Here is a 14949-nt window from a genome sequence, read left to right as displayed (position 1 = left end):
GAGAGATCACGCATCATGTTAGTTTTCTTTATTTGCAAAAAGCACATCATTTTGTTTTTACTCTGAGTGTACACAAATAAAAGAAGATATTCCACAGATTAAAATGGTGTATAACTCTTAATTATATGTGCAACATTGACTGAGTATTTTGAGTCTCTTTCACACTGGTAAGAAAAAAATCGAGGTGGTATCGCCGGCGTGACCGCCGACCCGAGGGAGTTAAACACGTCCTGCCCCGGCGGTCCGCTGCTGCCTCCACCCTGCCGCCGGTGCCCAGCCCGCTCAGGCCAAGCCAGGTGGCAAGAGGTCGAGGAAAACGCGACCCTGAGACGGGCGACCTGGAGGGGAAGGTTCCTGCTCTTCGGGAGAGGACTCCATCGTCTCTCCCACCCCCGGAGGAGGGCCGGGGGGAATTTGTGAAATTGTCTGTCCCGCCGCTGGCTCTCCGGAGTCCAGTGGTACCCACTTCATCACAAAAAGAGCAGTTTCCCAATTCTCCAGGTCACAAGAGACTGCGGCTGTCAGCGCGCAAGGCCCCGCCTTGCCACTCGCAGCCCACTCTCACTTCGCCAGCAGGTTCCAGTGTGATGGTCGAGGCCGCCCCCCAGCCGTCTCCCATTCACACTGTCACCTCGCAGAGTCTGACCCCACTTCGGGCCGCTGCGCCGTCCGAGTCGGGTTCCAGCACTCTGCTTCGCTGCCCCCACCCCCGGTGTGTCTGTGGTGCCTTTGGTCCCACTGGCTCGGTGTCTGGAAGCCTGGATAGCTCTCCCCAGCCCGTCCCGCTGGCTCATTCGCACTATCAGACTCGGCTATGCGATTCAGTTCGCCCGGCGTCCCCCGGTCTTCAGGGGCGTCCATTACACTCAGGTGTCCCTGGACAGTGCACCTGTTCTCCGGGCGGAGATTGCTGTCCTCCTGGTGAAGGATGCAATCGAGCCGGTCCCTCCAGCCGATATGAAGTCAGGGTTCTACAGCCCCTACTTCATTGTACCAAAGAAGGGCGGTGGGCTACGGCCAATCCTAGATCTGCGTGTCCTGAACCGGTCTCTTCACAGGCTGCCGTTCAAGATGCTTACGCAGAAGCGCATTTTCGAATGCGTCCGTCCCCAGGATTGGTTTGCAGCGATCGACCTGAAGGACGCGTACTTTCATGTCTCGATTCTGCCTCGTCACAGACCCTTCCTACGGTTTGCGTTCGAGGGTCGGGCATATCAGTACAAAGTCCTACCCTTCGGGCTGGCCCTGTCGCCCCGCGTCTTCACGAAGGTTGCGGAGGCGGCCATTGTTCTGCTCAAGGAACAGGGCGTTCGCATCCTCAACTACCTCGACAACTGGCTCATCCTGGCCAGCTCACGGGAGCAGTTGTGCGAACACAGGGACATGGTGTTAGCTCACCTCAGTCGGTTGGGTCTTCGGGTCAACTGGGACAAGAGTAACTCTCCCCCTGGCAGAGGATCTCTTATCTCGGTATGGAACTGGATTCGGTCGCCCGGACTGCGCACCTCACCGAGGAGCGCGTCCAGTCAGTGTTGACCTGCCTGAGTACGCTCAAACGCAGGACAGCGGCCCCACTGAAACTCTTTCAGAGGCTCCTGGGGCATATGGCATCCGCAGCCGCAGTCACGCCGCTCGGATTGCTTCATATGAGGCTGCTTCAACACTGGCTCCGCGGCCGAGTGGTCGGACCCTTCGTTCCTGCGGGCGGGAGTTCCCCTCGAACAAGTGTCCAGGCATGCTGTGGTCCACACAGATGCCTCCTCCACGGGGGTGGGGAGCCACGTACAACGGGCATGCAGCATCGGGTCTGTGGACGGGGCCCCAGCTGCATTGGCATATCAATTGCCTTGAGTTGCTAGCAGTACATCTTGCACTGGGCCGCTTCCAGGAGCTGTTGACAGACAAGCACGTACTGGTCCGCTCGGACAGCACTGTGGGCGTTGCGTACATCAACCATCAGGGTGGTCTACGCTCCCGCCGTATGTCGCAACTCGCCCGCCATCTCTTGCTATGGAGTCAGAAGCATCTGAGGTCGCTTCGTGCCATTCACGTCACAGGCGTGCTCAACCGTGCAGCCGACGAGCTCTCACGGCAGCCTCCGCTTCCGGGCGAATGGAGACTCCATCCCCAGGTGGTCCAGCTGATCTGGCAGCGCTTCGGCGAGGCACAGATAGATCTGTTCGCCTCCCCGGAGACTGCCCACTGCCAGTTGTTCTATTCCCTGACCGGCGGCATGCTCGGCACGGATGCCCTGGCAATCAGCTGGCCCCGGGACCTACGCAAATATGCGTTTCCCCCAGTGAGCCTTCTCGCACAGCTCCTGTGCAAAGTCAGGGAGGACGAGGAGCAGGTCTTGTTAGTGGCTCCGTACTGGCCCACTCGGACCTGGTTCTCGGACCTCACGCTCCTCGCGACAGCACCTCCCTGGCCCATTCCTCTGAGGAAGGACCTCCTGACTCAGAGACGGGGCACCCTCTGGCACCCGCGTCCCGACCTGTGGAAACTCCATGTGTGGTCCCTGGACGGGACGCGGAGGTTTTGAGTGATCTCCTGCAAGCGGTCGCAGACACTATCACTTCCGCGAGAGCTCCTTCTATGAGGAACTTCTATGCGCTGAAGTGGAACCTGTTCGTCGAATGGTGTTCCTCTCAACAAGAGCGGGAGGACCCCCGATCATGTTCGGTCAGAACCGTGCTTTCCTTTCTGCAAGAGGGCCTGGAGCGAAGGCTGTCTCCCTCCACCCTCAAGGTGTGTGTTGCTGCTATCGCCGCACATCACTATGCAGTTGATGGTTAATCGCTAGGGAAGCACGATCTGATCGTCAGGTTCTTGAGGGGGGCGAGGAGACTGAATCCTCCCCGGCCCCCCCTCTGTACCCTCTTGGGATTTGACCCTGGTTCTTACATCTCTCCGGGGTCGTCCCTTCGAGCCTTTGCAATCAGTCGAGTTAAAAGTACATAGCCCTGGCGTATGAGTCCCAGGGCGTGCCTTGCCCGCTCAGGTTGAGAGCCCACTCCACCAGAGGAGTGGCCTCTTCCTGGGCGCTGGCGCATGGCGCCTCGCTGACAGATATCTGTAGAGCTGCGGGCTGGGCGACACCTAACACGTTTGCTAGATTCTATAGCCTTCGTGTAGAACTGGTAACTTCCCGTGTACTCGCTTCCACCAGCCCGTTCTAGTGTCGGCTTGCAATGCCACTCCCGCCCCCTGGGCCGGATACGTGCATCCTTTTTACTCCAGTCGAGTTCCCCGCTTGGCGAACCCTGTCGAGTTCCTCCGCCTCCCCCTTCGGCTCGGACATTGCGGAGTGTCTGATGCCAGGCCAAACCTCCGTCACCGACGTTGACGTTTGGCTGGGTTCCACATGTCGTGACCCCTCCACGTGAGTGGTCCCATGTGTGTATTTGTCCACGGTCAACTCCCTACGGCGAGCCCGTGTCTTTCCCTAGCAGAGCCAGCTCTGCTGTCACCTGTCAGATGAGTCTCCCCCTACCCAGGTGGAGCCATCCCAGGGACTCCATATGCGTACTGCCCACGGCCAGTCCATATGTGTACTCTCCACGTAAATTCCTCCCCTACGGGTGGGTAGTGGTCTCCGCAGCGTCCCCTACGGGTTCGCTTCCCCAGTGTAGTCTAGTTTACTTAGTGGGTATGTCGGAACAGCAGTAGACTCTCTCGGCGTAAGCTCGCCCCCTTCCCCGTCCCACTGGTGCGCCGGGTGGCTAGAGCTTGCGCTGGGCACTGGAAGGGGTTCATACTGTGGCGCTTTATTTGGGATCCCAATTCGTCGGTCACTACTGACGTACGTCGAATGTGACCGACTGAAAGGGAACGTCTCGGTTACGTATGTAACCCTCGTTCCCTGAAGGAGGGAACGGAGACGTACGTCCCGTCGCCACAGTTGCTGTACCCTCGCTGTAGTGCGGACTAGATTGTCTCCTCAGCGAAAAACAGAGTGCGATGGCATCTGCTCCCCTATTTATACCACCTGGCGGGGGCGGTGCGCATTATGCAAATATCGCACGCCAACTCCATTGGCCTGTTGTAGTTCACTCGAAGCTGATAGGGCTCTCTAGCGATATCCCAATTCGTCAGTCACTACTGACGTACGTCTCCGTTCCCTCCTTCAGGGAACGAGGGTTACATACGTAACCAAGACGTTTTGGCTATTATGCAAAACCACACCCATAAATGTTGTCATTTTATAGCATGGCCATAGCTTGACATTTGGGCTAGGGGGCCAGACCATCATACTGCGTATTCAAATTTGTGGGTTTAACATATTTACATATTGCATATTTAATTGAACTTTTAAATCAACAGGCTTGTTCCAGTTTTTTTTTTTTTTTTTTTTTTTTGCAAAAGTTTTGAACAGAAACTCAGAACGGCCTCCCTGCAAGCTATCTCCATGCTGCAAAGTAGTTGCATTTGGTGAAAAAAAAAAAAAAATGACAGGATGTAAGTAGAACTACCTCCTGCAGTTGGTATTTAGGAAGTGGTCATTTTTATTTTCTAAAATGATTTAAAATAAAAGAGCATGTGAAATAAACTGACATATCAAATATATTAATAATAATAATATACATTAAAGCTGTGTAGTTCTACTTACACCACTCTCATTAAGGCTGGTTACAGCACTCATTCTCTGTGGTGTAATACCATTTTTTTTTTATATACAACTGATTTTTATAATTTAAAATCTGTAGTGTTACTTTAAAATTTCCCAGCAGAAACATTTCTTAAGCCACAAACAATCTGGACTGTCAATATGGAAAACCGGACTTCCAATATCTGTTCAAGAACATTACCGTTTCATCCTTCACCTGATTAAAAACAATTGACCTTCTCATCTAGTTTCTCTAGGGTTGAGACTAAACGAGAAGAAAAGTGTTCTCTGTCCTACCCAGTACGCTTCCCGTACGGGCTGGAGAGCAGTCTTAGGTGGCCGTCCAGTCAAAGGGATATGGTGAGGTCATCATCTTGATTGGCACATCAATTGCCTCGAATTGATGGCTATATTTCTGGCCCTGAAGTACTTCCTCTACCAGTTAAGGGGTTACCATGTCCTAGTGTGGGTGGACATTACTGCGGTAGCCTCTAATACAAATCGCCAGGGTGGACTGCGTTTGCGATGTCTAGACAGTTTAGTGCAGCACATTCTGCTCTGGGCTCAGGACAAGTTCCTGTCCCTCAGGGTGATTTATATCCCCAGATATCTGTCCAGACAGAGCATACCGACGGGGGAGTAGAAACTCCACCCGAGGTAGTGAAACAAATCTGGTAAAGATTTTATGAAACAGATGGACCTCTTTGCCCCCAACATGTGATGGATGTGATACGCATACATGGCCCAGAATGCGCCTGTATGCATTTCATCCGGTTTCTATGCTCCCAGGAGCTCTAGCCAAAGTTCGCCAAGAAGGGACTTGCCTCTTACTGATAGCGCCGCGTTGGCCAAACAGAATATGGTTCTCGGTGGCTCACCATGGGCGATACCGAAGAGGAGGGACCTTCTGTCTCAGGCACAGGGGACAATATTTCATCCCTGGCCAGAGATGTGGAATAACATCAGGTGAAAGCCCTGTGTCCCTCAGTTGGCTCCCCTCAGGGGCCAGACATGAAAGTCTGGCCCCTGAGGGGAGCCAACTGAGGGACACAGGGCTTTCACCTGATGTTATCGAGACCATTTTAAATGCTAGGGCTCCACTAAATCAAGTTATGCCAAAAAATGGGGTGTCTTTGAAAGATGGTGTACTGCACACAATGCAGATCCGGTTAACTGCCAGATTGGTACAGTTCTGTTTTTTTCTGCAGGGAAAATTATCAACAGGCACATGCCCCGCCACTCTCTGGGTTTATGTGGCCGCTCTTTCGGCTTGCCACGCTCTGATTGACGGGGTGCCTTTGGGCAAGCATTTCCTGCTCTCTTGCTTTGTTCGAGGAGCTATGCGGCTTAGGCCTCCTTCTAGAACCAGGATCCCTTCTTGGGACCTAGCAATAGTCCTGGAGGGCCTGGTTGAGACCCCCTTTGAACCGTTAGAGTCAGTTTCTGACAAGCTGTTAACTCTGAAAATGTTTTTTCTCATGGCTATAACTTCTCTAAAAAGAATTGGGGATTTGCAGGCTCTGTCCATTGTGCCATCCTGCGTAGACTTTGCCCCAGGAATGGTGAAAGCTATTTTGCATCCTCATCCTGACTATCTGCTGAAGGTACCTTTCTCGACCTTGCATCCAGTCACTCTCTCCGCCGTTCACTACGCCGGATCAGGAGACACTTCGCAGACTGTGTCCAGTCTGTGCTCTTCAGACCTACATCCACCACACTAGCCAGTGGCGTAAGTCAGAGCAACTATTCGTTTGTTATGGCAGCCATAACAGGGGTGCGGCTGCCACGAAACAGACCATGTCACATTGGGTGAGAGATGCTATTGCCCTTGCCTATGAGGTGTGAGGTCAGACTTTGCCAACAGGCATCAGGGCTCATTCCACCAGGGGGGTTGCCTCTTCTAGAGCTTTGGCGGGGGGCGCCCCTTTACAAAATGTTTGTGATCCGGCAGGTTGGTCCTCTCCGCACACATTCATAAGGTTTTATAGTTTGGATGTTCATATTACTCCGGGCTCTTTTTCTCTTCAATGAAACACAAAAGGAGAAGCTTTTGTACTGACTGCTCTTGTCCATGCAATTACAATAGGTAACATTAACCCTCTGGAGTCGGGAAACCTGTCGGCGCGTTTTGCAGGATTTTTTTCACATTGCAGCAAAACAGACTTAAAATACTCCGTCATTTTTTGTCATAGAGACAGAAGTAATATATCAATTGAAACTATAGAATGTCTTCTTTTATTTGTGTACACTCAGAGTAAAAACAAAATGTTGTGCTTTTTGCAAAATAAAGAAAACTAACATGATGCGTGATCTGTCGTATCCCTCTGAACGAAGTCCAATCTGATAGTTCTCAGAAAATGAAGTGTAACTTAGTGAATACTAAACACAAAAAAATGAGACTTATGTCTAAAGAAACATTGAAATGTCAGGTTTTAAATCGTGTAAGTCAAATCGAAAACAAAAATTCTCTGTTTATGTAATCTGTATGAAAAGAGAGACACGTCAGACATCCGTCAGCTCATTATCCACTAATTCGGCCATGCCCACAGAGCGAGCGCTATTCACACGCAAATTATGAGGCAAAACATGTATACATCGTCACAATCGTGTATTTATTATCTTCAAAAGTGTCTTATTCTGCATGTTATAGCCATGGTAATAGCGATCTATGGACGCCTCTGTTAGTTCCTGGAATGTCATATGGTATGCCTGTTCTTCATTACGAGTCATTTGTGGACTAATGTGCACAGAGCGCCCTCTGGCTGCAAGTATGAATTGAAAACACAGTATCCAGCGCTCATAGTGATGACAATAAATATTGAATAAATAATACTCCTCTGTATAGAAAATTGACATTAACATATGAGAATCCATCAATATTCTCCAAATGTGCATGCTTTTAAGTTAAAAGCCTATATGAAATGCCATAGAGGTAACATGAATGTCCAGACGCTTTGCATCACAGAAATACATTATATTTTAAAGTATGTTAAAATAGAAAACCATTATTTTAAATTGTAATAATATTTCACAGCATTGCTGTTTTTCTGTATTTTTGATATACAACATGATGAGCGTGAGACTTCTTTTAAAAACATTATAATAGTAATGCGTCCAATCTTTTGACTGCTACTGTAATTTAAACTATAATAGGCCTATAAATAGGCCAGAATTTTCTTCACATGATGTGCAATAATACGTGCATGCATGAGATCACAAAAAATCATGTTTTTTGTCAAGAGTGGACATTATATCAACGTTTTTTAAGTAAGGGTTTTTCACATAGCCTACCTGACTGAAAGGGGTCTGAAAGGGGTCATTATGTGGGTCTTTGTCTTCTCAGGTGTGAATCACAGCATTATTCATGAAGATCACACCTCCATGCATACTGTGTGTCTTGACAAAAAGTGTCTTACAAAATTTAAATCTCTATATTGTTTTATATGAACGAGTAGGCAGGATAATTTTTACATCATTTTGAAGCAAAATTCTAGTCTGCAACCTCCAATACCCAGAAGTCTTGTGAACACATATTTAATATTTGTTTTTTGGCCTTATTTCAGTGACTTAAGTTTTTTGTTTTTTCAATAAACACACATACACGTTATTCCTTCAAAAATACAAACATGTACATACATGTTGCTCACATATTATGGTAGCCTAGTTCGTGCTGAATACAGTGTAATGACACATTTTCCATTAATATGTTTATGAACAACTGGGCCCTAAATCAGCCTCAGACTCCAGAGGGTTAAGCTTCACAACAGTTGTAAATGCAGATAAAAGTGGTCCATATGAAGATGTCTGAAGATGTCGACAGAAGCGAGTGGCTGTTTTGCAGAATGGAAATATTCCAATTACTTCACTTTTTTGACACAGGTAGGCAAAAATATTATGGTAAAATGTAAGCCATGTCCTAGGGAGAAAAAACTGCGCGCACTCTCTGAGAGATGGTCTTCAGTCAGTGTGCTCTCAACCAGAACGCACACACATAACCGCCTCTCGTGAGTGTCAGATTTTCGCGGTTTATTACACATAAACGTTCAAATACACACACAGTTATGTCAAAATGCCCGTCTTGGCGTATATTCGCGTTGGTTATGTGAATGTGAACAGCAAGTGTAACAGCATATTGTCTCCGTCCATTAGGTCTTAGTGACAGCAGCCTTTAAAACATGCTACTGTCTACTATTGGCTGTCTGTATTATAAATGATAATCAAACAACAAAAGAAAAGCTTTAATAAGGATTAATCTATATTTCATTTATACAGTTATGACTATGCAGAGTTATTTTATATTTGATTATTCAATTTCTGTGGTATTTTTTACTTACCACTATTAGACCTACTTGGAAAAAAATATATAGCATTGTTTCTTTGTATTTTTACATATTTTTACCGTGGTATCGAGTATTGTGCACTTTTGGTGGTATCGGTACCGACTACTAGATTTTTGGTATAGTGACATCCCTATTTGTTACTAAAAAAAATTTAAGTATTATAAAGTAAATAAAAGTATTATAGTATATGTTTTAATAAAGTTAAAATGTTTTAAAAGGCTATAAAAGGCTAAACTATTCCGTGTTTGACTAAATTATTAAAAGAGTTTCCTTTCTATTGTCTATCTGGTCAAGGTTTATAGGGATTTTAAGAAGTAATAAGTTACTTATTGAGTAATTACATTACTTTTCACACAGAGTAATTAGAAAAGTATTTTAAATACAACATTGATGATGTAATTAGTAATTAGTAATTGATTACTTTTTTGAAGTAACTTACCCAACACTGCATAGAAGTAGGAGTGGCATAAGCTTAGGTGAGAGTAGACGCCTCTCGCAGTTCAAACAAATAGGGCTAGGCAACAAACTCAAGCTCCTCTTCTCTTATATCGAAATCCTCTGAGATTTCTCTTTAAAAATTCTCATTTTAGACTTCTAATTCATGATCTGTGTTTGGTTTTTGCTCTATCCTCTGCTTCCCGCTTCCACATTCATCAGTACGTCATGTGTCAGGTCAGAGTTCACTCTTCCGCTAGAAATATACTCCCGTATGGCCATTACTAGAAGCCAGTGATTATAGTTTATAAAAGTTACAAATATGGATATTTTTCTTACAAAAATGCATTGTTTCGCTTCAGAAGACCTTTATTAACCCACTGAAGTCGTATGGATTACTTGGATGTGCTTCTTTGAGCTTCAAAATCTAGGATACCATTCACTCCCATTATAAAGCTTGGAAGAGCCAGGATATTTTTAATATAACTCTGATTGTGTTTGGCTGAAAGAAGAAAGTCATATACACCTAGGATAGCTTGAGGGTGGGTAAATTATGGGATAAATTTTCATTTTGGGTGAACTAACCCTTTAAGTCATATGTCTCTGAGTCAGTCAAACTCAATAACTGTTTTGTTAAGGAAGCATTCAGACTTGTGAACTACATTGTTAAACTGAAAACATCTGACACCGAAGAGTGATCTGTTCATGAATTAGACATTGCCAATTCATGAACATGCTATTTCACTCGTGAACTCATTAAATTTGCATGTCAAGGTTTTTCTGTGAATAATGATTGTATGCTTCAGAAGACTTAGAATATAGCACATAATTCATATGGACCACTACTTTTTAATGTGTTTTTGTGTCCTTTTTGTAGCTTGAAACCCTCAGTCCTCATTCACTGTGATAAAATTTTGTTCTACAGAAGAAAAAAAAGTTAAAGAGTTTTGAAATGATATGAGGGTCAATAAATAATGACCAATGTACATTTTAGGATGAACTGCAACTTAAAATACTTCATAAGACAATGGGCACAATTTATCATTGCAATTTCAATGAATCATTTTAGTGCCACATAATATGAATGTATATAGAAAATAAATGTGCTATAAATGCACATTAATATTTCCATGTTTATTCATAATAAAGAAACTGGGGAGAAAATTGGAGATCAGCATCTTTTTTTAAGACTAACTTAAACGGGATACTCCACCCCAAAATTAAAATTCTCTCATCGTTTACTCACCCTCATGCCATGACTTTTTTTTTTCTTCTGTAGAACACAGAGATTTTTAGAAAATTGAGGGTAAGTAAATGGTGAGAGAATTTTCAAATTTATGGTGGAGTATCCTTTAACTTTGAGTTAAAGGCTCTGTTCCAAAACCTTGTCACTGTCTGCTGTCTAAAAAGGCAGCTATCTTTTAAGGCAGAATCCTATACAATGTGAAACCACTTTACATAGGTAGCAACAATGTTAAAGGTCACTCATTAGCACAGCTCTTCTCGTGATCACACAAGAAAATTGACACATGCAATTGATTCCAACTGAGTTTGGCGTATATTACAAAGCTAAAGATATGTAAATAAGATAAAAGATGGAAAAAAAAATACATAAAAAAAATACATAGCACAGACACTTGTTGTGTGAAAGTGCATTTTTAATAAGATAACCATTTTAATTTAATAATTTTTTTATAATATGTACAGCAAGTATAATTTAGAGTTGAGTTTCTTGCAACTCGCATCCACCATATTTGATCACACTTTCCATACAATGCATTCAGGGATTGCTTTATCACAAAGTACACATGTGATGCTGTTGCTAAATTAGGAATTTTATAAAGGAGCATAGTCTTGTTGCTTACTGACTGGGAACAGCTTTCACCAGCATGCAAATACCTTAAAACTTAGGCTAGGTGGGCAAGCTCGTTTGGGTTTGGAAGACCAATAACATAGATAACATAAAGACAAGACATGTGTCTCGCAGCTATGAGTATTACAGCTTACAGCTATGTCTTACAGCTGTGAGTACAGCTATGAGACTATTTGAATGGAGTAGATACATAGGGGGTTCTTACATAGTTTTTATAATAGTAAATCATTAAATCCATGATCCATTAAAGATGGTTACATACACTTGCATGCTTGGATTTAGAGAACTCTTAGCACTTAATATATGTAGCATTAATTAAAAACACATTAAGAATTACTCACAGAAAGGGGGAACACTACAACATTGTAAAGAAAGAAATGATGGAAATGAATACTACCCTTCTCAGTATATTTATTTTTGTTTATTGTCAACAGAAACCAGGGGACATGATGCTCAGTCATCCCCCTCACTAACTGTAGTTTTGCATTAGCAGGGGCAAAATGTTTTCTGTGGATAATGGTTCAACTAGTCAGGTAGAGTTTGCCATTAATCCACACAGATGTCTTTCCATTTTTTATTATTGTCCCTGCCCTCTCAGTGCTTGCTTTAGGTCGTGCACCCTGTTTCTCCGAGCTGTATTGACACGGTTCTGCTCAGTCATTGTGCCCCCAGATACAGGGCTGCTAGTTCTGGAAATATGAGCGTTTTTTTGTGTTGTATGTCTGAAACGCCATGTCGAGTTGTTCCTGAGCTACTCGTAAATGGTGGTGCAAGGTAGCCAGGTCAGATGGAATATTCTCATCAGGACTTGTGCAATGCTGTTCTGGAAGCACTCTAACCATGTTCTGGTCATGTAAAATTATGCTGTTGGGAATGTGACCTGGTTTGTCAGATTTACCCACAAGGTTGTACCCTGGTGGAGAACTAGAAATGTTCCTGGAGTAAGGGTAGCCGTAGGAAGGTCGTTGGTCCTGCGCTTCGACGTTTACGAAGAATGTCACGGAAGGCACCAATCCCCAAGTGGAACATCTCACAAACATTGAGCAGCAGACAAGACAGCTCACCACATACATGATGAGTAAAAGATGGTCTTCTCAGTGGGTCGTGAAACAAAGCAGTCTACTCTGTGCGGACATGGGATCTTGTTGCAGACATATGAAGGGTTAACACGGAAGCCATAAAGAAGATACTGACCCGTGAGGAATCCCACCTCAAGAGATGGCACGGGATATAAGCTGAAGCACATACATCTCATCAAGCCTTCTTGCATTATCCTACGGCGACCATCATGCTTCACTGATCTTGGCCTTTGCCCTTGTCTGTCTCTGGTTTTGACTTCCTGCACATCCAAAGTGTCTTCTTTTTAGAATCATTGACTCTGCATCCCTCCTCCTCCTCCTCTGCATTTCCACAGAACTCTAGCTAGGTGGTGTCCCATTTCTCACTGACTGTGGCCGGTTTTTCTCTTTTGATAAATCTGTCTCTTGCACATTCCTCCTCTGAGGTACGGGCAATCTTCTGACTAGGCATAACCCAGATACATGACCGAGGGGTTGGATATCATGATTATCTTGAACACACCAGAACCGACACATGTGAGCGGGGGGCAAAGGAATCATAGCATACGTTGTCGCAGCGGGCTTGCTCTAGTGTTGCAGGTGAACTTTGTCTGCCTCATCTGAGATAGATTGACTTCACCACCCACTGCAGTCAGAACGATCCGGAAAATGATTAAGACAGTCAGCCAAACTTTCCCCACAAACGTGGAGTGTTGTGGATTTCCTCCAGTAGTCGAGTGAGAAAGCTCCAACTCATGTTGGTGAGAGAGACTCTTTACTTATGTTCTGCAAATAGGGGAAAATGAGGAAGGTAAGTCAAAAGAAAAGTATACATTGTTATTATGTACATTTACAGGTAAGATGTACAGCAAGTATTTTTATAGTTGAGTTTCTTGAGTTTCTAGTGTTTCTTGCAATTAACCATATTTGATCACACAAGGCATTCAGAGATTGCTTTATCCACAAAGTATAAATGTGATGCTGATGATAAATTAGGAATTTTATAAAAGAGCATAAACTTGTTGCTTACTGGCTGGAACAGACTTGGCATCTCCAGCAATGCAAATACCTTAAAACTTAGGGCTAGGTGGGCAGCTCCCTTGGGTTTGGAACAGAGCCAGAGACTAATAACAATACAAGTATATAAAGAGGAGAACATGTGTCTTACAGCTATGAGGACTTTTATTGAGATTCACATACACTTGCGTGCATTGGAATACAGAGAATGTGAATGTGTGTAGCGTCTGGGGCGATCAAACACAATTGTAAAAGTCAATCACCCATGCAGGCTCCGTAGTGTCTGGGTTCCCCACTAAGCGCTATCACCCCCTTCTGCACCATTTGCTCTCCACATACATTTCAAAGACACTTAGGAGACGGATCATACATTAGAATCATACATTGAATCATACATTGTCTATAAAACTGGATTCTTTGCCATTAATTAATTAACAACCTTGTCTAAATGAATGAACATGCATTTCCCCAGTACATTTTGTGCATTATTTCTGTTTGTATATTGTTCTTTGGTATATTGTAAAGTGTTATAAATGCATGTGATGATACTTCTTGATCTTGCAGTCCATCTAGGTGGTATTTAACCCTCTGGGGTCTGAGGCCGATTTGGGGCCCTGGAGAAGTTTTGACATGCCCTGACATTTGTGCTTTTTTCAGTTGTTCATAAACATATTAATGGAAAAGGTGTCATTACACTGTATTTCAGCATGAACTTGGCTACCATAATATGTGTGCAACATGTATGTACATGTTTGTATTTTTGAAGGAATAACGTTTATGCGTGGCAATTCAAAAAACAAAAAACTTAAGTCACTGAAATAAGGCCAAAAAACAAATATTATATATGTGTTCACAAGACTTCTGGGTATTGGAGGTTGTAGACTACAGTTTTTGCTTCAAAATGATGTAAAAAATTATCCTGCCTACTCGTTCATATAAAACAATATAGAGATTTAAATTTTGTAAGACACTTTTTGTCAAGAATCACAGTATGCATGGAGGCGTGAATCTTCATGAATAATGCTGTGATTCACACCTGAGAAGACAAAGACCCGCATAATGACCTGCATAATGAGCCCTTTCAGTCAGGAAGGCTATGTGAAAAAACCTCTGATAACAGGATCACATCAGCTTGTATTAAAGTTAATTTAATGTCCACTCTTGACAAAAAAAACATGATTTTTGTGATCTCATGCATGCACGTATTATTGCACATCATGTGAAGAAAAATTTGTATAAGCCTATTATAGTTTAAATTACAGTACCAGTCAAAAGATTGGATGCATTAGTATTATAATGTTTTTAAAAGAAGTCTCATGTTCATCATGCTGTATATCAAACATACAGAAAAACAGTAATACTGTGAAATATTATTACAATTTAAAAGAATGGTTTTCTATTTTAATATACTTTAAAATATAATGTATTTCTGTGATGCAAAGCGCCTGAACATTCATGTTACCTCTATGGCATTTCATATAGGCTTTTAGCTTAAAAGCGTGCACATTTGGAGAAATATTGATGGATTCTCATATGTTTATGTCAATTTCCTATACAGAGGAGTAATATTTATTCAATATTTATTGTCATCACTATGAGCGCTGGATACTGTGTTTTCAT

General features: G+C 43.9%; 2 protein-coding genes and 1 pseudogene across 5 annotated transcripts in view; 2 read left to right on the top strand and 1 right to left on the bottom strand.

The window, feature by feature from the left end:
* The window catches only part of si:ch211-163c2.2 (protein turtle), a 91636-nt gene that overhangs the window by 22822 nt on the left and 53865 nt on the right, over positions 1–14949 (top strand). The window lies entirely within an intron of this gene.
* LOC127516715 (sialoadhesin-like) overlaps positions 1–14949 on the top strand; it is a 101833-nt gene that overhangs the window by 50110 nt on the left and 36774 nt on the right. The gene's annotated exons all lie outside the window — the stretch shown is intronic.
* On the bottom strand, positions 12179–13978 carry LOC127515638 (gap junction gamma-1 protein-like; annotated as a pseudogene).

Source organism: Ctenopharyngodon idella, chromosome 7 (genome assembly GCF_019924925.1).
Source record: "Ctenopharyngodon idella isolate HZGC_01 chromosome 7, HZGC01, whole genome shotgun sequence".
Classification (NCBI taxonomy): domain Eukaryota; kingdom Metazoa; phylum Chordata; class Actinopteri; order Cypriniformes; family Xenocyprididae; genus Ctenopharyngodon; species Ctenopharyngodon idella.
This window is presented reverse-complemented; position numbering and strand designations above follow the sequence as displayed.